The sequence below is a fragment of the Carettochelys insculpta genome, chromosome 3, assembly GCF_033958435.1.
Source record: "Carettochelys insculpta isolate YL-2023 chromosome 3, ASM3395843v1, whole genome shotgun sequence".
NCBI classification, from domain to species: Eukaryota; Metazoa; Chordata; order Testudines; family Carettochelyidae; genus Carettochelys; species Carettochelys insculpta.
Window position 1 is genome coordinate 13,727,590 of NC_134139.1, and position 24,417 is coordinate 13,752,006.

General features: G+C 41.6%; 1 long non-coding RNA gene across 2 annotated transcripts; it reads right to left on the reverse strand.

The window, feature by feature from the left end:
- Window positions 1–416: 416 nt before the first annotated feature.
- Window positions 417–23,869, reverse strand: LOC142010850 (uncharacterized). 2 transcript variants are annotated; one of them, XR_012644901.1, is made up of 4 exons: window positions 23,736–23,869; window positions 8,094–8,344; window positions 4,931–5,167; window positions 417–1,152 (listed from the first exon to the last, which is right to left on the reverse strand). It is a non-coding gene; the product is annotated as an uncharacterized LOC142010850 (long non-coding RNA). The 2 variants fall into 2 exon arrangements; XR_012644900.1 differs by lacking the exon at window positions 8,094–8,344.
- Between the last annotated feature and the right edge of the window lie 548 nt (window positions 23,870–24,417).

Sequence of the window (24,417 nt, forward strand, 5' to 3'; positions counted from 1 at the left end):
AAAAACAAAGAATTTTGTGTCTAATTAAAGTTACTGGCCCTATCTCCTCTTCGAAAAATGTTAGCGCAATTCACCTGAGCTTCCTTTGGGATTCCCTTTCTACCTCCCCACATCCACTCATTCGACAGCTGTAGACCCATAGCCATGTAATCTCAGTGAGATAAGGAGGCAGTAACTCCTTGAAATTACATATAAGCCATGTTGATGCTACGGATGTTACAGCAGTAGAGCTAAGATCTGTAGCCCCATAGACAATACAGACAACAACAACAGAAAGGTTTTTTCCAGCATTGTAGGAATCTCAAAAACCAGGGGTCAGCAACCAAAATAGCAAGAAAAGCCATTTTTTCAAATTAGGTAAAAAACTAAATAATTCAAGAGCCACAATCTATGTAAATAAGATTTTATTAGCAACATGATCAAAACACAAATACAGTATCATACCCCACAATTCACTGTATATATTAAAGTGGAGTTATACAATGTTTCAAGATCACATATTGCTTGCTTTTAGATATAGGTTGGGCTTTTAGACATTCTTTTACGCTATTTTGCCTTCGATTCAGTAAAACAGTTATTGTTTTCAATACAGTAAGATGGATTTTGCTCCTGCCCCTTCACATATTTAAACAGTATATTCCATATAATTAGTTATTCATTTCCAACAACACAAGGGGGTGGGGAGAAATAACCAGCTGAACCCTCTTATTTCCCCCAAAAAATCTCTCGTCTGCTCTCGTACGCTGAACATATGTTTCCATAAGAATATTCCCTGAAGTTGCGGCGTCTTCAAAGGAAGTCTTCTAGTTGGGTATGAACACAGAGCAAAAAGGCTTAAAACCCCACCCTGTGTAAAATCCTTTCTATTGCTGTCTTCCGAGTAGCTTCATCCTGCTGCAGCTCTTGTGTGCCAGAGGCAGGAAGGAGACTGGATTTCCCAATTGCATGATGCACATCAGTTAACATCTAGTCAGGATGCTGCTTGGGATGAAAAGAATATTGGATTCTGCCAGTCTCATTTATTTCAGAGAGCAAAATGTCTTTCTTTTCAAAGTGGTTCTATTTGGCTTTCATTTCCTGTGCACAAAGTAGCTTTGTCTCGAATACAATAATTAAGTCGTTGACCTTCCTTTGGGGTCAGACATCGCTTCCCTTTGGAGACAGAAAAAAAAACTGGCAATAATAGATACTCAAACTGGCCTAAGATATAATGTCCTCCGGATAGGTGACGTTGCTGTAATTTCTGCTGGTTACTTTTCTCAGGCTAATAGAGAATAGCCTGTGGACAGCAAGTTTACTCTGTATGTACAGAGTATGTATTCAAGATAAATCTCCCCAGATCTTCACAAGAAAAAAATTAATCCCACTGTAAACAGATTAAGTCCTCTGAACTGGAATGTTTACATTTTGAAGAAAATGTTTGATCTGATTTTCAAAGTTTGATGACATTTTATGGTTTTAACTATTGTTTTTTCCTATTTCACATATTTACTTCTCAAGATGGGGCACGACTTCTTTCAAGATCAAAGGTAATGAAGGGAAGGCTCAGATGGTCACCCTACATAGTGCAGACCAAACAAATGTTTGATTCCTTGATAGCTCACAATGATTTTCTAAGTAAGCATATTTCAACTCTCCTTTCCTAAAATCTTCCAGGTATGACTTTATTTCAGAAGCCAGTGACTCATTTGACTGGCCTGGTGATAATACTGATGTTCATTTTACTAGCTACAATGACAATCAGTCAATCACAAATTCCAACATCTGTGCATTTATCCACAAGCAATTTACATGGACTATTTGATTAATCTGGATTAAACTCATTGACTGGTTTGATTTCTTTCGTGTAAAAGTTTAGGATGTTCCCCATGGCAAGAATTTGGAGTAAATCATATTATCTTTTCTATAACCTGGAGTTGGAAACAGAAATCCCCAGGTGGAGAAAACCCATACATTCCAGTGACACAGGAATTAACTGCCAATTATTGAAGCTTCTGCCAAAGCCCTAATCTAGCTACCAATCCCTCAGTGAGGGATTATTTCCTACAATAGACTGGAACCCACTTCATAGTTTTAAGTTGCAAGACCCATTCTGTTCTTTTCCCTAATATTCCCCATATCTTCTAATCCCTCCTTCTCCCAGCAAATCTCATGTAAATCCTTAAAATTCCTTCCTTTAACCCAGATTATAAAGCAAGTGAGTGGGTGGGTGCAAGTGGGTGTGCAGGGAGACCCAAACTTGAAAGCAAAATAAACCAGCCATATTTTTCAGAGCTCCCAGATTGGAATGTACTACTGTGGTCATCTAGTCTGACTTCCCACATGGCTAAAGAACTCCCTCCAAAATATCTGTGTTAAAACTATCTGTAAGCCACCATGCTTCTGTCTTTGTCAAAGGGCAGCCCCCTTTTATTTCTTGGCTGTGGTTGAAGTGGGAAACCATCATTTAAAAATGGTTTTGTATGACGAGCTCCCAGTCCCTTGAGCACATGCATCCAGGCCTGCCAACACAGGGAGGTAAGGGGGCACAGTTCCACCAGTGTGCATGGCTCTGAGATGGTCGAGGAGGCCACAGCATTGCAGTCTAGGTGGCACTAAGGGCTGCCTGCCCTAGGCCATGCCCCTTCCACCCTTGGCCCTGTGGCAGAGCCAGACCATCCTCTCACCTTGCCCTGGGTCCCACTTTGGCTGTTGGCCCCTCTGCATACGTCTGATTCTTCCAGAGTAGCCAGCAATATAACAACGTGCTGCCAGCAATCTTGCCTCCTTTTTTGCCCTATTGTTAAATTGATTAATTTAACCCTGGAAGATTTTTACGAAGTATCTACTACTACATGGCACACCACTGATGGCCCCTTCAGTAACTACTTCAGCAAAAACCTAAACATATGCTTGAGTGCTTTGCTGAATCAGGGCCTAAATGCAGACATTGTCTATCCATACTCTAACTAAAGCATTTTCCTACCTGCTGAGAGAGAGAGAGAGAGAGTATTTTCCTCTTAGATTTCTAGGAGGTGATCAGATACTGCAGAGGTTGGGACCATATACAACCTTAGACAGAAAAGACCCAGAGAGGTAGCTGTGTTAGTCTGTATCTTCACAAAACAAAAAAAGCAGTCTTGTATCACTTTAAAGACTAACAAAAGAATTTATTAGGTGATGAGCTTTCGTGGGGCAGACCCACTCTGAAGAAGCTTTTTTGTTTAGACAGGAAAAAGAGAGAGATGGTGCCACCAAGTTTGGGGTATGAAAACAGTACAACATTCTACACTCACTGAAGTAATTTAAACTCTCATTACCATCCTTTAAAAATGTGAGTAACAGTGATGGTTACAGCCCTGTCAGCCATTGTCAGATTTTATGGATTTTCTATAAACTTTGGTCCAATGGCAGCAAAAGACAGTTCTGTTTTCAATAAAGATTAAAAAATATTTTGAATGGTTCTCCTTGTTCCTTACTATTATATGGCATTAAAATATACAAATGCAGCCAAGGGGAATAGAAAACAAAAGAAAAGTCTTTTTAAAATTCCTCAGTGTTATATTCCTTCCCTCCTAAACCCACCACAGAATGCAAGAGGGAAGAGAAGGGAACAGTTTATATGTTGTCCAGAAGTCCCCACAGGTCTCTCTGGTCCCTCTTTCAGAGTCAGTATATTTAAAGTAAATAACTGGTGCTTTAGATGCACATTTAGATCTATTATTCACATAAGAAGGTGAGAGGTAACTATCTGGCTTGTCATTTGATTTCTAAGAATGACATTTAACATCTCAGGGGCATGTGTGCTTTTGCCACAGGGTAAAGAGGATAGTAAAACAGCAAGTTGCACTGCTTTAGCCTTTTAGGTACAAACCGAGGCTTAGTAGAAAATTATTCTGTGTATCTTATTGCTACCAATGGTGGTTGACACTCATGACCACTGACAAAAGTCTATAAGAAAATTAATCTTAATAGTCAGGTTTCAAATGTTAACATTATTCATATTTTAATACATAACATCTTTATCTTTATGCAGGAAAGGAGTGAAGGCAACAGTCCCACAGGCATAGCAACAAAAAAGGACTTTCATGCAGATTTCACAGGTTTAAAAAAACCATCACTGCATCAAATCCATAACTACAGGCAAAGAGATACAACAGAGGTAAAAGGCACTGTCTGTACTAGCACTTCTGTTGGCAAAACTTTCTTAGCCACGGTCTGAAAAACATACCCCGAGTGACATCAGTGTCGCTGACAAAAGTGGCGGTATATGCAGCACTACGTCAGCATAGCTACCACCGCTTATTGGGGCAGGGTTTATTTATGCTGCCAGGAGAGCTTCTATGACTAGCCCAGCTGCAGAGGAGAGCTTACAGGGGCACGGCTGCAGCTGACACTCCTGGGGGAAGTCTGCAACACTGTGCAATTCAGATTTTGCAGAAATGAACGTTGTGGGCACAGAATTTCACTTCTGCCACAGAAATGGGTGGCAGAGCTGCTGGCCACCATTACAGGCTGCTGGACCCAGCAGGGCCCAACTCACACATAGAAGACGCTGCCAAGGAGATGAGGCGGGAGCTAGAGCAGTGATGGGCAACTGAGGCCAGTGAGTGGGCTACATGCATGGTCCCCCTTCAGTTCAGTGGGCTGTGAGATTGTCCTAACCAAGACGGTCTCCTGGGACAGGAGAATTTTGTTAGCTGTGGCTGCGGACATAGAATTTATGGGGGTGTGTCATTTGAACCGTAGCAACACTTTAATAGGTTGCAGAGGAAGCACGTGGTTCTCACAATCAATGTCGTGTGCAGTCAGCCTTCACGTCACTTCACGTGCATGGCACTTTAACGATACCAGTAGAAAAACTACTACAGCTATGTCTACACTAGACCTAGAAGTCAACTGCAGATACGCAATTTTAGCTACGCCAACTATATAGCTAAAATTAACTTACCTGTGGTGGAATTCCATGTCTGTCTGCAGAGGGGGAGGTCAGTGGGAGCATTTCTCTCGTCAACCTTCCTTATTCCTCACCTTGTGTGAGGAGCACAAGGGTGAACTTTGACCCCTGAGAGCATCAATTCACACATGCGCGAACTCAAACCCCGGAAGATTAACCTTGAGCGGGTTGATCTTCTGTGGTAGTGTAGCTGTAGCCTACGTGAGCAGAGTCTGGTGGAATCTGGCAACCCTGTATGGACAACAGTAAACAAAATGTGTTGAGGGCCATAAATATAAGCCCAACAGGCTGTGTATGGTACATGGGTTGCCCACCATTGGGCTAGAAGGTTCTCAGCACCTCCCCTTCCCAGAATGCTAGGAGGGAAGGAGACGGTGGACAGGAAACCCCACACAAGACTGGGACCCAGAAACAAGCTATTTCTCCCTCTGGGCTCTGACAGGTAGCAAGGCACATGTCAGGACTGGGGAGGGCCCTGCAACTGGGCTCTGGGGGTCAGGATCAGAGTGTATTGGGTGGAGGACAGAATTGTGCATGTCTGGCCCTTTGGCTTGGCTCTGGATGGGAGGAAGGGGCCACAGAAACAGGAAATAGGCTGACATAGGGGTTTCTTTAACTTCTTTCTGCTCCTGGGGAAAATTTTGTGTGTTTCTGTATTGCTACAGGCATACCTACTGATGGGCATTTTGAGATAAATTACCAAAATAATTGAAACTGGCGTGATTAAGTAGAGTTATTCTGACAAACAACCTATGCAGAATTTTGTTGACTTTTAAAATAAGTGCAAAATTTTGAATTTCTCAGTGCAGATATTCCCCCAGGATTAAGCTTACACAGTACTGTTATAAGGTCCATAGTATAGACAGAGCTAAACTATCTCACTAAAGAAGCCTCTGTCCAAGACTTCAGTAGTAATTGCATTTGTATTAGCTGCTATACAGACTAGCTCCTAGGAGGGATGGCATTTAAAATGCAAGCAAAAGGAAAATCCTCCAAAACTCTTGTCTAGCATAAGATAACAAATAAGAAGTCATGTATAGCACCTTAAAGACTAACAAAATAATTTATTAGGTGATGAGCCTTTGCGGGGCAGACCCACTTTTTCATCACCTAATAAATTATTTTGTTAGCTTTTAAGGTGCTATACGACTGCTTGTTTGTTTTGTTAGAATACGGACTAACCGGCTACCTCCCTGTTACTATTAGCAAAAGATGTAACTAGAAAGCCTGGATGACCAGGTATTATAATCCTTATCCTTTGTTAGAACAGAAGCCCTGATTCAGCGTAGTACTTAAATATGTGCCTAACTTTAAGCATTCACTTCAGTGAGATGACTCAGATACTTAAGTGGCATGATGAACTGAGTCCCATATTCCTTCCCCCACTCCCCACCCCCATGCAAGAATTTGGCTGTGGTTTACACAGCTGTCAATCATCATCAAAAGATAAGCAGAAAATAGAGGAATAGAGCTGGGTTCAACATTTCAGACTAAATTTTGTTTTGCTGAAAAATGTAGACTTGGGGGAATAGAAAAGGTTCATGAATTCATGTCCAAATTGTCTGTTTCGGTCAAAAACACAAAACCCAGAATTCAGAAAAAAATGACAATGTTTCATTTTGACATTTGCTACACTCACCTTTCAAGAGGAAATGACCATTTGTGTGCAATGCACTTCAATGTCATTAAAACAGCTAAAGACAAAAGTTTTAAAAGTCAAAAACGAAATGATATATTTCACTGGATGCACAACAACTTTTTTTGATTTTGATTTTTGGCTTACCACACTTTTGCACAATATTTGTTTCCATTCAACCCAAGCACATCTTGTCCTTTCCATTTTTCCATTTGCGTGCTGAATCAAACACTCAGTTGCTCACATGGCCCTAACAGGGACAGTTGTTGGATTATGATGATAACAGCCATGAAGAATACTTTTTGGAAAACCTGGACTGTGGTTCTAAATGGTCACAGCTGCAGTTGGTAGCATCGATGACTGTAAAACCGTCTCCCTTGCAAGATCACCAAAGCAGACAAAAGAGCTTTATCAATTTGTGCCATCTAAAGATCTGGCCCTTCTGGGTCAGGGATTGGAATAAGACATACCCCCTCTTGCTTTCTTTTGCTGTTATTCTAGCATTAATGAACACCTCTTAAACTGAAATACTTACAGCACTTGTTAGGGGAAGCTGCAGCACACCAGGCTCCCAGAACTGCCCCATGTGCCAGGAGCTCCGCTGCCAGCCCCGTGCACTGTGGGGCTCAGATGCCATCCCCACGCACCAGGGTGCTGGCTGCCATCCCTATACCTGGAGTCCTGGCTGCCCACCCTGCATATTGGCTGTCCTGCTGCCAACCCCACATGCCTGGGAGCTCTTCTGCTAGCCCCATACCTGGGGTGCCAGCTGTTGGCTCTTCACACTGCAGGGCAGAGGGTCTACTGACAAGACCACTTATTGGCATCCCAGCTGCCACCCCTATCCCAGCCCCATGCACCAGGGGGCTCTGCAGCTAATCCTGGGTGCTGGGGCTTTGTTCCTGGCTTCAGCTGGGGCATGGGGTGGACAGGGGTGAGAGGGCTGTATTTCAGCACCCCACGTCTTAAAACTGTTCCTGTGCCATTGGAACTCATGCACATACAGTGTAGTTAACATAACAGTTAATAGATGTGAAATCTTTCTGGCTCCCTTTTCTTCTTTGTTCTTCCTGCCCAAGAATGTTAAGCACACCTATTGCACATACTTGCTGACATTTGCATTTATATTGTCATTCATTCTGCATATCATGGGAAAAACCTATAACTGTCGGCAGGGCGTGCATTGGACCACAGTGAATTCCTGGGGGAATTCTGTGTCACTGTGCATGCATGGAATTCATGTCTCCTGCAGATCTTTTGTCTTCCTGCAGAAAAATGACTTCTGACGGAGAAGCAAAGAGAGATGCTTCCAGAACAGTTGTGTGCCCTCCCCAGCAGATTGGAGCAGGCACGTTGAGCAGCCAATAGAGATTAAAATCTTTCTGAATCACTGGGGTGGTGCAGTTATGCCTTTGTGAGAGAGAGATTCTGTCGCTCTTGCTCACAATTGCAGCACAGCTGGTATGGAGATACAGAGCTTCGGGGCATTGCTGAGGAGGTAGGCATAGGGCAGGTTCTGACCTTTCAGGCAGAGCAGAATATAGCCTGTTTGCTTAGCAAATGGTTTCCATTGTCTTCTGAAGAAAACTTCTTTCGAAGGATGGCATCCACACACACAAAAATGGATCAAAGGAGTGATCTGCTCTTTTGAAAGAGAGCATCCACGCAGTCCCCACTCTTCCAAAAGAACAGGCCAGAGATCGAAAAATCCAGCACCATGAGGACAGACTTCTTTGAAAGAAGGGCCCCGGGAGCACCTACACACACTTTTTCTGAAAAGTAATAGAGAGAAAGCCATGCTAGTCTATGTTGTATGAAAACAAAAAAAGCAGTCAAGTCACACTTTAAAGACTAACAAAATAATTTATTAGGTGAGCTTTCGTGGGACAGACCCACTTCTTCAGACCATAGCCAGACCAGAACAGACTCAATATTTCAGGCACAGAGAACCAAAAACAATAATCAAGGTGGACAAATCAGAAAAAAAATTATCAAGGTGAGGAAATCAGAAAGTAGAGGGGTGGGGGGGGGGTGAGGTCAAGAATTAGATTAAGCCAAATATGCAAACAAGCTCCTATAGTGACCGAGAAAATTCCCATCCCGGTTCAAACCACATGTTAATGTGTCAAATTTGTTTATAAAAGAGAGTTCAGCAGCCTCTGTTTCAAGAGTGTTGTGAAAATTCCTCTTCAGTAACACTCAGACTCAAGTCATTAACAGAATGGCCCACTCCATTAAAATGCCAGCTAACAGGTTTGTAGATCAGGAGTGCTTTTATGTCTGTTTTGTGCCCATTAACTCTTTGTCTAAGAGATTTTGAAGTCTGTCCAATATACAGAGCATCTGGGCATTGTTGGCACATGATGGCATATATGATGTTAGTTGAGCAACATGAGAACGTGCCAATGATGCTCTTCCTCATCATCCTGTCAAAAGAATACATTTTGTGTGTAGATGCTCTGTGGGATCTTTCGAAAGTGCCCCGGCTACTCTGAAAGATCTCTCTAGAGTAGATGTGGCCTTTGTGAGTTCTCCTAAAGTTATGTCTACATAGGAGCATTACTTAGGAATAAGTTACTCCAGAAGAGCTTAGTTCCAATTAGTGCATCTACACACAAAATGCATATCGAAATAGCTCTTGGCTAAGAGGCAGGGATAGCTCAGTGGTTTGAGCATTAGCCTACCAAACCCAACATTGGGTGCTTGATCCTTGAGGAGCCATTTAGGGGTTTAGAGCAAAAGAGATTTAAAAAAAAAAAAAACGGGGATGGTGTTTCGCCTTGCCAAGACAGCAGGAGACTAGACTTGATCACTTCCCAAGGTCCCCTCCACTTCTATGAGAACTGTGTGTACCTCCATATTTCAAAATAGAGCCTCCACACTGACTGGCCAGCAAGGCACCCTGGGTGGTGCTGGAGGCCCTTTATTTCAAAATAGCCCCTATTCCAAAATGTCTATTTCAGAGCAGGCACTATTTCTCTTAGAATCAGATTTAGAGAACTCAGAATGCTATTCAAAATAGTGGCTTTGCTGTGTAGCCACTCACAAAGTTAATTCAGAATAGCCACTGGTATTACAAAATTACTTTGCTGTGTAGACACACCTAAGGGCCTAAAAGCATAAAACAGGTGTAAAGGTTTTAAGGACACTTTACATTGCAATAGTGGTATAAAGCATAGTATATCCTTATAAATGCTTACGGTGCTCATGTCTAGCTCTTCGGACTGAAATCATTTCCTATCAGAATGTACTCCATCAGCTGTTTGCTACTGACCTTTCTGGAGATAGTCAGTAGCCAACAAAAACTGTAGTTTTGGTTCCCCAGCCCTCAATTGCTCGTCAGTTGCCTATGGTGTAGAAATGAGCATATGGCTCCATATATTTATTGACCAATAACTAGAAATAAAGGGTCAAACCTAGCTACATTAATGTTAGGCAAGGAGGTTAGGGGCTTTCCTCCAACGCTTCCCACTCCTATTCTCCATCTATTGTATTGTAGTTTAAATAAATTACCGAAATAATTGAAACAAGTGATTATTTTGCATTATTTTGGCAAAATATGCAGAATTTTAAAATACTGTTTAGAGATTTTTTTTTGGCTGCAGAATTTAATTTTTTAGGCACAGAATTCCCCCAGGAGTAACATTGGTTTTTCTTATTAAATGACTCCTTTCATATATTGTTCTTTTGAATGGTTGGATATGTATGTACGTCTGTTATTTAAAAAGTCAGTCACATTCTAATTATAAAATACATGTAAAAACTGAAGCTATAAAATTCTTAGCTCAGTTATTAACTTACAGAAAACTGGTTGGGTTAGGTTATTTGCTATTAACATATTTCTCTGGGGTTGTTTTTACCCAGCCATGTGGTTCTCAAATGGCTTGGGCTGCGATAACTCCATAAATTAATTCCAGATAAAACTTAATTTAATATCCAACTTGCAGTCCTGTTGTGGACATTGATGGGTGTCTGTGTTTGCAATAACTACCTGATTTGTCTGTTGAGCATTGGTTTTGTACTGGGTTTGTATTTCCTGCAATTTACTTTTATTTAAAAGATAGCATTTCTGAGTCTGCAACCCACCAAGTTGTGACCCAAATACATCTTTTCAGGAGCTACTCTTTCTAGGCCAATCATCTGTGTAGGCATTGGGGGGTGGGGGGGTGCTTTAAATCCTTTTCCCTGACCCACAGGCTATGGTTACACTACAGAAATCTGTTGACAGAAGTCACTGTCGGAAGAAATTTCCCAATAAAATTTATGTCAACAGAGTGTGGCCACACACAAAAGCCAATGAGGAGAGGGCTCTGCTCTGTTGACAGAGCAGCCAGACTGCCCGGCCCCTCTCTCAATCAAACAGGCACCCGGAAGCACAGCAGACAGGGCTGCCCGTGGACCTGGAGTTTTTTTTTTTTGTTGTTTTGTTTTTTTTTAAGATGGAGCTGTTCACTACGATAGCAATGCTTTTTTCATGAGAGGTTACAGTTCATTTAGAATCTAGTAATGCCTTTGAGTATTTCAAGATTATTTTAACTATTGCCTGCCCTGAATTTCTCGTAGTATCATGTTATCCATTCACCTTACTTTGCTAGGACTCTGGAGTTCATTCTCTAGTCCTGATTAATCAAAATCATTGTGTCATCTGCAAATTGTAGCACAGTAGCGGACACTCCATTCACCAAATCTTCAAGACGTATATTAAGCCATATTGTCCCACACATCAATCTAACCTTCATTGCACACTCAATATCAAGTGGCTTCCTATAACATAGAATCATAGCTTGGTTTAAGTTAGAGAACCTGGGCCCCTCCACCTACCTGAGCTGGAGGGACCCTGGGGAACCCCCTGGCCTGTGTCCCTGCCCTCCCCACCTAGGACAGGTGGAGGGTCTACAGATCCCCACAGCTGCCAAAGCTCCTCAGCTAAGCTCCAGCTGGTAACCTGGCCTGGAAGTAGGGTTTTGGGATGGAAAAGGCAGGAGCAGGGCCCATGGCAAAAAGTGAGAGGGCCTTAGCCCCTTGGCACCCTGTGTTCCAGCACCCCTAGTTCTGAGTAGCTGAAAAGATTATATCTTCCACCAATAACATTTGGTCCAATAAAAAATATTACCTCACCTTGTCCCTCTGAATATTCTGGGACTAACGCAGCTGCAACAAGAGAACACTGCAAACACAATACAGATCCAAAGTACTGCTTCTATATAAACTAAACCTGCTGACAATCTACAAAGAGGAGTATTGTGGATTTTCAAATGCTGAAATGAAAGTTAACATGCATAATGCGTCCAGAAGAGATGTTACAGCCCAGATGTTGTATGAATCTACTAAAACTGGGAGCCAGTGGCAGAGTGGAGAAAGGAGTCAGACCAGATACATGCAAGCATTTGTACATTTGTTTCTCCCCAAGGTGCAAAATGTGCTCTGGTTTGAACAATAGATTGGTGAGAAGCCCCAAAACCTGAGTTAGTTATTTTAAGTCCTGTGTAGATTAAGGCTCAGTCAGCTCCTCAGCTGGGATGAATCAGAGCATCTCCACTGAGTTAATGGTCACCCTGACAGCTTTATAATTTCACAGGTGACATCATCCTCATAGATAGCACCAACAATTGCACTTTATTTTAATAGTACATTTAAAGCCTTTAATACAACTACCATTGGTCTCCTGGAATCTAGTACTGCAAAACATAGCTGCCTTATAAAACTAATTATGGCCCTCCTTTCTAGCCCTTTTGCCTCTTAATAATAGTTACTGCACAGTACTGGGCATGTTTAACGATTTGATTTTTACAGAAATGATTAAATTAGCACATCCCCTGGTATGGATGCAGTTATACCAGTATACAGATGCCTTATTCCCTATAATTTATGGGCATAAATTATATTGATACAAGCACCTTTCTACCAGCATAACTGAATTCACTTTGCAGATTGCATGGCTTTCAATATACTAGGTTCATACTGATGTAAGTTGAAGGGGTATAAAAACTCTCAGAGGGATAGCTGATGAAGTGAGTTTTACCCACAAAAGCTCATGACCTAATAAATTTATTAGTCTCTTAGGAGCCACAGGAGTGCTTATTGTTTTGGTATAAAAACAGTGTATAGCACAGCCCTTAGCAACCACCTGGGACTGTAATAATAGAAAACCCATTCAGCAAATGGATGTTATGCTGCAACTAGAATCAAAACCAAAACCCTTTTGCTAATGGAATGCAAAAAGTGCAGCTCTTTGCTTATAAAAGGCAGGAAATTGAGTGATTGTCTCCAGTCCAGCCTTTACCCATCCTTGCATGTGTGCATTATAACTGGGGTTTTAGTTGTACAAATGCAGTTGTATATCTGGGCGATACTTATGTTGCGTACACTGTTAAGAACCTGCAGTTCCAGGAGACAGTGGTGCCTTAAGGCTAGAAGTCCTAAGCAGCTGCACAGAGGTCCTCACACCTGCATGATCCAGAAAACTACTCTAGATTCTGCTTCAAGTTTAGTGCCACTTCAGGGTAGAATCTGATATTGCCGCTCTAAAGGGCTCTAGAATCACGAGAGATAAGGTAAATAGGGCAATATCTTCTGTTGGCCCAATCTCAGGCACTTAGAAGGACCAGAAGGCAAGTGTGGGGAAAAAAAGGAGATTTTTTTTTTTGGGCGGGGGGGAGGACTATAATTGCTTATACACATCAAAGCCCCTAATAACCTTTGGGACACTTCATCACCCTACCTGCCTTGTCTCTCCAATATCCCATGACCAACACAGCCACAACACCACAGCATACTAAAATCATGAGTCAGGAGTCCAAAAATCATCAGATTTGGGGAGGTTATTTTCCTTCTAGTTTTGGAACCTTTAGGGATCGCATTTTTGTTTTTCTACAGATCCATGAGGGCTTGACATAACATTTTGAAGGTGAAAGCAGAGAATCTGACCTGATCACGACTCCAGGAGCTAAGGCTGTAAGACCACAACCCAAGATTGTGAGATTCAAGATAAAGTCATGAGCACTGGCAGCAGTCAGGGGAATCTGAAGTCCCTAAGAGCCTTCCCTTGCTTCCATCTGTAATGGACTATATATCACTATAGACCCATAAATGACCATATGTATGAGTTAAAAAGGGAGTATGGGCCAAACCCTACCCCAGTTCAAAAGGGCTGAGGGGCACAGATCTGAAGACAGAAATCAGCCTTTTCATTTGCCAGCAGTATGGAGCTGCAATCCCTGACACGAAATCAAAGTAAAATAGCTGATAAAGAGTGTCTGTTCCCTTTGAAGCAGAAATCTGCCAGAATGCTTTAGCTTTTCACTTCCAACTAGCAGAACAGAAGGCCAGGATCCGTCTGAAAAACCTCACTCTCAGCACAGGAGAAAATGGCATGGTTGGATGGCTGGAAGGAGTTTTAATCTTCATCTTCTCAAAGCACAAAAAATAATTGGGGAGGTGCACACATTACACACACACACACCCCTAATCTTTTGCAACATAATTTATGTATGAACTTGTTTTAACATATAGACACTTAAGAAGTGTTTGCTTCAGTATCTAATCTGTGCATTTTAAAGAACCCATTAGAAGTAAGGTACCTGAAGGTCACTGAAGACATGGCAGAACCCCCGACTTGAAATAATAAAGGCAGACGAATTTATAGCTTCTACCACCTATGGTCAGAGTTTCGGGACAAGATCTTTCAGCCCTCCAACTATAAAAATGTATTCCAGTTCCCTCTAAACTTTTGTGAAGTTGAATTTCAAATAACTTAATTTCAGCCAATTTTTGTGTGTGTATTTTTCCCCCAACTGGAAATTGCTTTAGACAGGAAGAATTTTCTAAATGGAGCTCGACTTGAATCAAAGAAATGAAAAATCATATTGAAAAACCAAAACACTGTGGACTTTCCATTCTTCAAAAAGTTACACCCTATTCTTATACTCCCGATTGTTTTTGCACCAAACTCTCTTCCTTTTGTTTTCTGTTTTACAAGTGTGACTCTTTGTATTTCAGACATCTGGCTTGCAAATGCAACCCATCCAGCTATTCTCTATTCCCCAGTTATTGCAGAGTCTTCAGTAACAAACTTCAGCAACAGCCAACTGCCTTTCTTGCATAAGGGCTGAATTTTGCACTTTTTAAGTGAATGGTAGTGGTTTCTCCATTGAATGAATGGGAGTCGTATCACACCCTAACACATTTCACAATCACAACTCATTTCAATACTTTATAAAAGACAAACAGAGCCTTTGAAATGAATTTCATCACTTGTGTACCATTTGTTGTGTGAAACAGGTGTCAATGGAACCTTTCCCTGTCTGCAACACTTAAAAAGCATTGGCTAGTAGTTAAACCCAATGGCTTAACCAGTTGTATCATTTACAGCTGCAACCCCCTATGGGTCTCTTAAAAGGTGCTACTTGAATTCAGACACCAATGGCCAAATGAGGGTTAATTCTCTTTTCCCTCGCTTCTCCTCAAACTCTTTCCATTTCAGGCTTTTTCTTGTTAAACAAAGATCTCTTTCATTTCTCTATATACAGTAAAAGAGAAAATCTTCCTCAACAAGAGTCTGATCGTGCCCACATGGAAGCAAATTTATTTGTAAATCATTGAAAAGAATTTCCTTTTATAACAGGCCCAACCACAAACTTTCTTTTTCTTGGGCCAGTAATTCTTTCAACCACCCGCATGGTGGATTTAACTCCCACAAAACTGCCTGAGAGCTTTTAAGGCTTCCTAAAGAGGGGGGAAACCAAACAGTAAGAGGCTGTATCAGGTTGGCCAATATGAAAAAGAGACACTTCCTTCATTTTAAGATAATTACTTTATAAATAGGAAAATGCATCAGAAATGTATGACATTCGCAGTTTGGATGAATACCAAATAACTGCAGAGGCTGAACAACGGTTACAGCAACACACAATACACTTACGTACATTTGACTGTATAATGTTGTTTCACTCCTTGTGGGCAATATTTCCAGTGACTCCAATCCGAACTTGACCCTAGTAATAACCTTGGTATTTGATCCATATTGCAGCAGGATGGTCAGGATGTTAGTAACAAAGAGAAAAATAGGTTACTAATTGTTAGTCAACTTCACAGTTTCACCAGGCCGGACACAGGATTCAGTTATCACTTTTCCAATTACGTTTTTTTTTTCTTTGCAATTGTCCTCAGAACAATAAGGTAGAAGGAGGGTGAAGGACACCAGAAATGGGACATCTGCTTTGAACTGAAGAGGCATTTACTCCTGCCCTAGTTTGCCTAACCATTCATGAAGGCTTTGGACACAATCTGATATAGCTAAGGTTGAATTTACACTTCCATTCCAAGCTCTGCTCTCAGTACTTCTCAGCTGATCAGTTGTGTTTTCTAGTTGGGATGCTTAAAATAGGACTGAAGAAAACATTTTGCTGAGAACTTACGAATGGCCTTACTGGGTCAGACCAAAGGTCCGTCTAGCCCGGTATCCTGCCTTCCAACAGTGGCCGAAGCAAGGTGTCCAAGAGGGAATGAACAGAACTGGAAATTAAGTGATCCTTCCCCTGTCATGCATTACCAGCCTTGGACAAACAGAGGCCTGGGACACCATTGTTATCCATGCTGGCTAGCCATTGATAAACCTCACCTTCATGAATTTATCTAGCTCTGTTTTGAGCCCTGTTAATCAGTCCTGGTCTTCAAAACATCCACTGGCAAGGAGTTCCACAAGCTGACTGTGCATTGTATGTAGAAATATTTATTTTTATTTGTTTTAAACCTTACTATCTATTAATTTCTTTTCTGTGTTAACGGAAATAATAACTTTTCCTTACTTACTTTCTCCACACCACTCATGGTTTTATAGACCACTATCCTATCCCCTTCTTAGTCTCCTCTTTTCAAAAGTGAAACATACCAGTCTTTTTAATCTTGCCTCATATGACAGCCGTTCCAAACCCCTCATCATTTTTGTTTCCCTTTTCAGATCTTTTTCCAATGACATGATATCTTGTTTGAGACGAGGCAGCCACATCTATACACAGTATTCGAGATGAAGATGTACCATGGATTTACATAAAGGCAATAAGTTATTCTCTGTCTTATTCTCTATGCCTTTTTTCATGATTCCTAACATTCTATTTGCTTTTTTGACTGCTGCTGGGTATATAGTGGATGCTTTCAGAGAACTATCCAGAACAACTCCAAGATCTCCCTCTTGAGTAGTAATAGCTAATTTAGTCCCCATAATTTTTACATATATTTAGGATTATATTCTTCAGTATACATTATTTTGCATCTGAGAATATGAGAAGCATTAAACTAAAGGATTCAGATGTTGAAGCCTAGTCTACCCTACAGAGTTTTGCTGATCCCCCGATATATATGGGCTGTGACTCCACCTACGGATTCTAGGACTATTCTTGTCTTTTGTATAATGGTAGTGTCCAGGGGCACCCATCATAAGCTAGGATCCTGCTGTGCTACACATTGAACAAATACATTAAAAACAACAGAGTCCAGTGGCACCTAAGAGACTAACAATTTTGTTATGGCATGAGCTTTCGTGAATTGCAAATCACACTTTATGTATTTGATGAAGCAAGCTGCAACCCACAAAAACTTATGCTATAATAAAATTGTTAGTCTTCTAGGTGCCACTGGACTCCTTGTTGTTTCTGCTGAAACAAACTAACATGGCTACCTCTGAAACACATTTAAAAATACAGTTTATATCGCAGGATGCTTACAAGGTGATAAGGAATTTTTCCTAAGTGTATGACCAGTTGTTTACATTAATATTTACTGGTACAGGTTGAAAGCCTCTAATCCATCACCCTCAAGACCTGACTGGTGCCGAATCAGACAATTTGCCAGACCATGGGAGGTCAACATTGTCTATAAGCATATCTACACTTCTACTGCTGCCTGGGCTCTTAAAAGACATTTGAGGGTAAATTAGAGCTAAATAGCAGCACAGAACACTGACAGCCAGGACTGGTGGCTGTAAACAAAATTTATAAAGCTGCAGAAAATTTGGCCACACCCGTAAATGGACATCTGGCTAACTAAAATCATGCCAGCCCACAGATGTGGCCATACCAAAATAGTGCTGGACTAGGGAGGTTTTTCAAGGAAAGAACAATGGGCTGTCTTGTTATTAACACAAATGCTCTATGTCAAATCTCCATTCTCTTACCCAGTTTCATGCCCACACAAGATCATTCATTTATCTGGAGTCAGACTGGCATAAAAATGGTGTAGAAGAATTGCAAATCAGATCTTCTGTGTCCAATCCCACTGAGGGAAATGAAAGTCTAGGTGATAGATCACAAACAAATATGAAGATAATGGAAATGTATGCATGTTTTAAAAGATGGTACCTTAATGTGCACAGATAACTCTCTGCCTATTGGACGTTTCACTATTGCGCGCCAAGCTACTGTGTTATCAATGTGCATTCATTGAACATAATGTCACAGTCACTACTTAAAGATTTTCTCTATATTGTAAATTTTTATCTGCACCTCAACAAGCGAGTTTTATAACCCTTTCACTAAATCTAAGCATTCTTCAAACATTTCTAGATGAAATATAAGAACTTCCAGATTGCATCTCACTCAAAGTCCAACCAGTATCTTGTTTCTGATAATGGCCAATATCGAATACTTTAAAGGAAGGGGTAAGATCCCTGCAGTATACTATAAGAATACAGTGTGGCCTAGTGGAAAGAGCATTGGAGTGGGACTCAGGAGAGCACAGTCTAAACTGAAAAAAGTTTTGTCACTTTACAACAGTTCTGTAGCTATAGTAACAAAACTTTCCAGTGACAGAGGCCCCTTCTCTTTAAAAGTCTACAAAATTTGGTTGCCCTGCCTGCGTTGCTCCTGGATGTGAAAAAGTCACATCCCTGAATAGTATGGCGAAACTGACCTAAGCCCAGGTGTAGATATTGGTAAGTCAGACTAGCAACCACCTCTCAGAGAAGTACTATTTTCCATCACTTTAGAACAGAAAAAACCCCTTCCATTACCATGTGAATTACACCAGAGGGTTTCCACTTTAACTTTTCTAGTGTAGACATACCCCCTAGCTACTTGCAAATTATCAGGCTTGCAAATTATTTCATTGAGTCAGCTACCACCTCTTGGGAGAGGTGGAAAAACATCTTCTGTCAGCATAGGAAGCAGTTACACTACAGGTTCACAATGGTACAGCTGCAGTGTAGACATACCCTGAAACGTTGCACTGTAGCTGTCCAGGGAAGATCCTGCTAGCACATACTAAAAGGTACCTCGTTCACATTAACATAGTCCTGTTATTGCAAGCAGAATCTACATGGGGCAGATGCAGTGCAACATTTAATGTGTGCTGCAATTCACATATACACCCCCGCCCCCAGTATTCTGTATTGCAAGGCTGCATACACAATCCCACATCCAGGTGTGATGTGTGGAGGTGCACAGGGGGTCACATGCTACCCCAGCATCCATGTCCTCCCCCACACTCACCATCTGCGCTGTACCATTCCAGGGGAGTGGCAGGAGTGCCTCCAGACTCACTGGAAGCAGTGGGCCAGGGAAATCAGGGCGTGGAACATGGGCAAGGAGAGGCGTGGCAGGGGCAGGGAAGGAAGGGAGCAGGGACACATGGCCCCCCAGAGCCCTCCCTCATCAGTCACCACTGCCCACGTTGCCCCCTGATGCCCCAGCTGTCCCAAGGTAAACCCCACAATGTAGTTCCACACAGCCAATACAATATCAATAGCATACTGAAATTGAAAACTTGTGAGTGCATAAGCAGAGTGTCGTATATAAAACCAGTAACATCAGAGGGTGCTGTACCGGCTTGCACTCTTGATTTCAAACTGTAGAACTGATACATAAACATTCCAGTGAATATAGTCTGTCTCATCAGATACTGCAGAATCCACGGACCTTGCCTCTACAAAAGGCCCAACTTGCCACTGTACACAAGGGAGCTTTGATATAAGAAAAGCAGTAAAATGGGTGGCACCAGTTGACAAATTCTTTGGGAAAGACTGATTCTTATTCAAGAAAACCATGCGTAACTGCCAACAAACAGACCCAAACCTGAGGCCTCTGCAGTGTAGTGCATAAGCATCCACAGTTTGAGCTAAAAGCCAACTGGCTCTCAGCTAAGGCTGTAGGAGAGAATCATTCTTTCTTTCCGTAAGTGATCCAAGTGCCAGGAGATGGAACCACAGTCAGTAGGTGTTCGGGTTACACATGCATCATAACAAGAATTTGGTTGCCTTCAAGGGAATACTGTTTTTTAAAGAAGAACTTCATTTGTAAATTTACAGCTTGCAGCCAAGAGGTTCCAGCTGAGAGTTAATCAGAGTTAATCAGCCATTCTGTCTCCTGTTTGTGGAGGGGAAGAGAGAAGGACATGGGAAAACAAACAGACACTAAATTCCACAGGCAGGACTTATCCAGGTTTCATTCTGTGATAAGAGGTATCCAAGATGATGACAAGAAAAGCAAAAGAACTGTGGGGAAACAGTGGATGAAGTAGGGAAAACTTTCGCTATGTGTCCCAATGCAGTCTGGCTCAATAACTACCAAAGGAGAGCTCACCCACCAACCATATCTGCTGTACGTTCTTCAATCACCAATGATCTACAAAGAGATTGAGGGTGAAATCCTGTCCCCAGTGAAGTAAGCCAATGGAAGCTGTGTTAAAATCTTCACTGGAGCTAGGGTTTTATCCCAGAGAGTTTTAAAGCAATCTTGAGCTCAAAGACGAACATCAGTATCCTGGGAGCAGGAGATGAATAGGGAGAATTGAGAGAATGGGGCCTACAGAACCTATGTACATTTGAGAGCCTACTAGCCTGGAGGAAAAATCAGACTGGAACAACTAGCATAAAAAATGTATCAAACAATGGAAGCCTAGAAACCAAAGCATTGGTTTAAACTGAAAAGTAAGACACCAACATCCACTAAACAGAGGGAAAGACCAGGGACGAAGGGTGGTAGGTCCAATAATTTTGAAAAAGCAAGCAAGCGCAAAAGAACATGGACACACAGTTACTTACATTGCATTTAACACTACCTTTTCACCACTGTCCACAGTTCCTATCAGCCCTCCTGCCAGGCAATCACATTGGCTCCCTGTTCTGAGAATACAGTTTAACCATTGTAGGCTCTAGTACAGTAGACTCTGCATATGCTTTTCAGTAGAGCATTAAGACGATAACAACATGCAACAACAATTTAAACAGACGATATGCCAATCCAAAACAAGGTTTTTATATTAACAGATACCAGCAGACTTACCATAAATTTCTTATTTACAAAATATTTGTTACACACTGGAATACCAAAGTGACTCTAATAAATGCCATAAACAAGAACTGTAGCTGCAACATATTTATAAGGAAAACAGGTTATGCTAGAGTTTAGAAACTTCTATATGCCTTAGATTATAAGCGCTTTTTGTTTCGGGTGTACACAGCACCCACCACAAGGAGATTGCTATTTTGAAATAGGCATTGTTGCTCCTGCAATGAGGTTTACGAAATTCGAAATAAATGCACCTGCTATTTCAAATTTATTTCAAAATAGCATGTGCATAGTGTAGATGCTCATAAAGTTATTTTGAAATAACAGCTGCTATCTTTGCTTTGTGGCTGTAGCCTCAGAGAGCTAGCAAAGGGACACATCACCAACTAGAAGAGACTGCTAGGAGCCTCTTGACTTGGGACACCCACACTGGTACTGTTTTACCTGCTGGACAGACATGGGAGATATACATATCTCACAGAGCTGGAAGGTACCTTGAAAGGTCAAGGAGTTTAGTCCCCTGCCTGCTTGGGAGGATGACCATCCCTGACAGAATTTTTTTTTAACCTGTTTGCCCCAGTCCCCTAAATGGCCTCCTCAAGGATTGAATTCACAACCGGAGATTTACAAGGCCAATGGTCAAACCACTGAGCTAGCCTTCCCATGGAACAGAGCACTGGACCAGGACTCAGGAGATCTAGGTTTTACCAACAACTGTGCCACAAGCTTGCAGAGTGATTCTGGGGCAGTCCCTTCATCTCTCTGTGCCTGATTTTACAGCTAGGGCTAACAATACAGACTTCCTACTGAAGAAAAGTCCCACACAAAAGCTAGACAGTGTAATTATTAAGGCCAGATCCCCAAAGCTCCCCAGGTGAGGCCACAGCTCTTCCTGCAGTCTCCAAACAAAATCCCGCTTCCTGTTGAGTCCTTGCTTCACTGCCCAGGGAAAAAATGGCAGGTGGAAGAGAGAGAGACTTCTTCCTCTGCTTTTTTTTTTTAAACCCAGCTCCACAACCCATGATCTGCTGTATGTATAAACGAAGTCACGTTTGCTATTGAAAAATGTTCATGATTCATGTACGTGTGAGCCACTCAACAGACATGGAGCAGAATTGCTTTTCATACTGCACTTCATTGTGTAATTTTTGCACATCTCTGCAGTCATTCACTCAACATCGTTGGCACCATGGTAGAACAAGTGACAGTTTTAGATTTTTTACACAATGTGGATCCTTGCTTTTTTCAGTCACAAGAGAATCTAGCTCCTCTCTGCCATCCATTCACTGTCAATGGTGGTGGGGTTTCTATGGCCTTTGACAGATTTGCACAATAGCTTGAGACATAGATGTTAATGCCCCATGAGGAAACACGCACTAGTAGGGACTCATCTGGAAGGAAGATGCCTTTCTGGTTGTTCACAGTCTTTCATAAAATCTGCTTTACCCAGAGTTCAGCCACCAATCCACATTTGTTTTGGTCACTGTCCTGCCCTCAAACTGTTTTGCATTATCATCTTTCCATCTCTCTAGCCACTGATTTGTAACATTCATATCTAACAACACATACCTCCCGTGCCAAGTTTCCAGCTTCCACCAACACCATGGAACTGCTGACAGGAACTTGAGGGTTTCAAGCTTTGGTAAACCAGTGGAGGAAGGGTTTTATTTTATATTTTCCACCTTTCTGTGGGCTGGGTTATAACTATTCTGCCACTTTTCAAGAATTTTCTCTTTGTTTAAATTATTGAACCCCAAGTTAAGTTTATGCCAGTAGCTTCACCAGCTGCCATCTGTGGGGTATTTTGTGTTACAACTTTAAATCAACTCTACTTTGTCAGCTAAAAATTGTGTAAAGCCCAATCTTTGCCTTTTTACCACCACACATTTATATTTCACTGACACTCTCCAACTCCTCCATGAACTTGCCCAGAGTACAGCATAGAGGTATCAAATGAGCCTGTTAGCCATGTAGTAGTTAACCTAATTATATACAAGTGACAATGTTCCCTCTATTTTTTTCTGTCCATGTGTGGAATACATTTTGTTTTGCACACCAAGGAATGTCCAAATGCACACTACAAATAGAAACAAAGGTTTTCCGCCATGGGTGCTCCGCTAATCAGCTGGGCTGGCTTTGGAATCTCTCCTGGGTAGCTGTCCAACCTCCCAGCTTACAAGAAACACAGACAAGTGACGGCACTTACGTAGAGTGGGAATACATATAGTCAAGGCAAAAATTAGGAATGGCTGATTACTATTCATGTGGGCATGTAAGGAAGAAGTACAGTCCACCCTGCTTATCTGGAGCTTAAGGCATCAGACACATATGGCAAGTATTTTTGAAAGAATGTTAGAATCAAATGTTTTCTTGGACATAGTCTTTTCGGACTGGGGCCTGATTCTATTTGTTTAAACTAATCTTATACCATGACACACGACTGAATTCCAGAATCATACCAAGAATCTAGACCAAAACAATTAATTTAACACACATCACTATAATTCCTGGTATTTTTATTTCTTGCTTAATGCCCAAGATGTGTGTTTCGGGAAAAAAAAAGCTACTTTTCATAGCATTTTAATATCCTGTGCTAGTTCTATGCAATAACACAACACCAATGCACTATTTCCAGGTCTGTGTGACACATAAATGTGTCATGAATTCACATGAACACAAGAAAACAAGCTAATGTTTTATGTGACTTCGCACATGGCCTCCAAATCAAGGCAAATAAGAGACTATATTCTTTCGGATCAGTATACAGATGTGCAGATCACATGTGCTACAGTACTGAGACACAGTGGGAATGTGTTAATGGGTAAAAATTCTTGAATCAGAACTTCTTAGAGTTTGTGGCTTTTAATCACATCCTCATTGTTACCTTAATACAGTTACTTCAGGCCTGGTGTTATTTTATATTGGTTCTAAAAAATTCTCAGTGGAAGGAGATGAGACACTCTTCTGATTCATTCTTTGATGTGTTCCTCTTCCCAGCTCTATACAAGCCACCATAGGTCTGGGCAGTTCCTCTCATGCTCATTTTGTGTAAATCCGTCAATCTTTCATCATCCAGCACAGTCCATCAGGCTCTCACATGGAACCTGCAAGAAAAACGCAGAAGAGGAAGACGTTGGACAGCGTGGAGGTCTACTGAGGCTGGAAGACAACAACTGGGGTACTCCTGGAGCTAGCTAGAAGTTTTGTCCCCAGACAGAGTGAAGTGAAGGAGACTTGCAGATGACCTTTGCTCCATGCAGAGTACAAGAGTTAAGTAGTAGAAGTAGTAGAATACCCCCTTTGGGGCAGATTCTCTGGTCTGGCTCAATGTAGTCGGTAGGGAGAAAGCACACTGCCTGATGTAAAGCAGCTTAACAGCCTAAAACACAATCCAGTCCATGTACTTCACTGGAGGGGTAGTCCGTGGCTTCACAAAAAAAAAAACAATCAATCAAGCAGTCCTGTAGCACCTTAAAGCCTAAATTTATTTACTAGATTTTCATGGGTAACACCCACTTCATTAGAGTCATATGCAATTTACATGCGTAAACAAGAGGAGAACAATT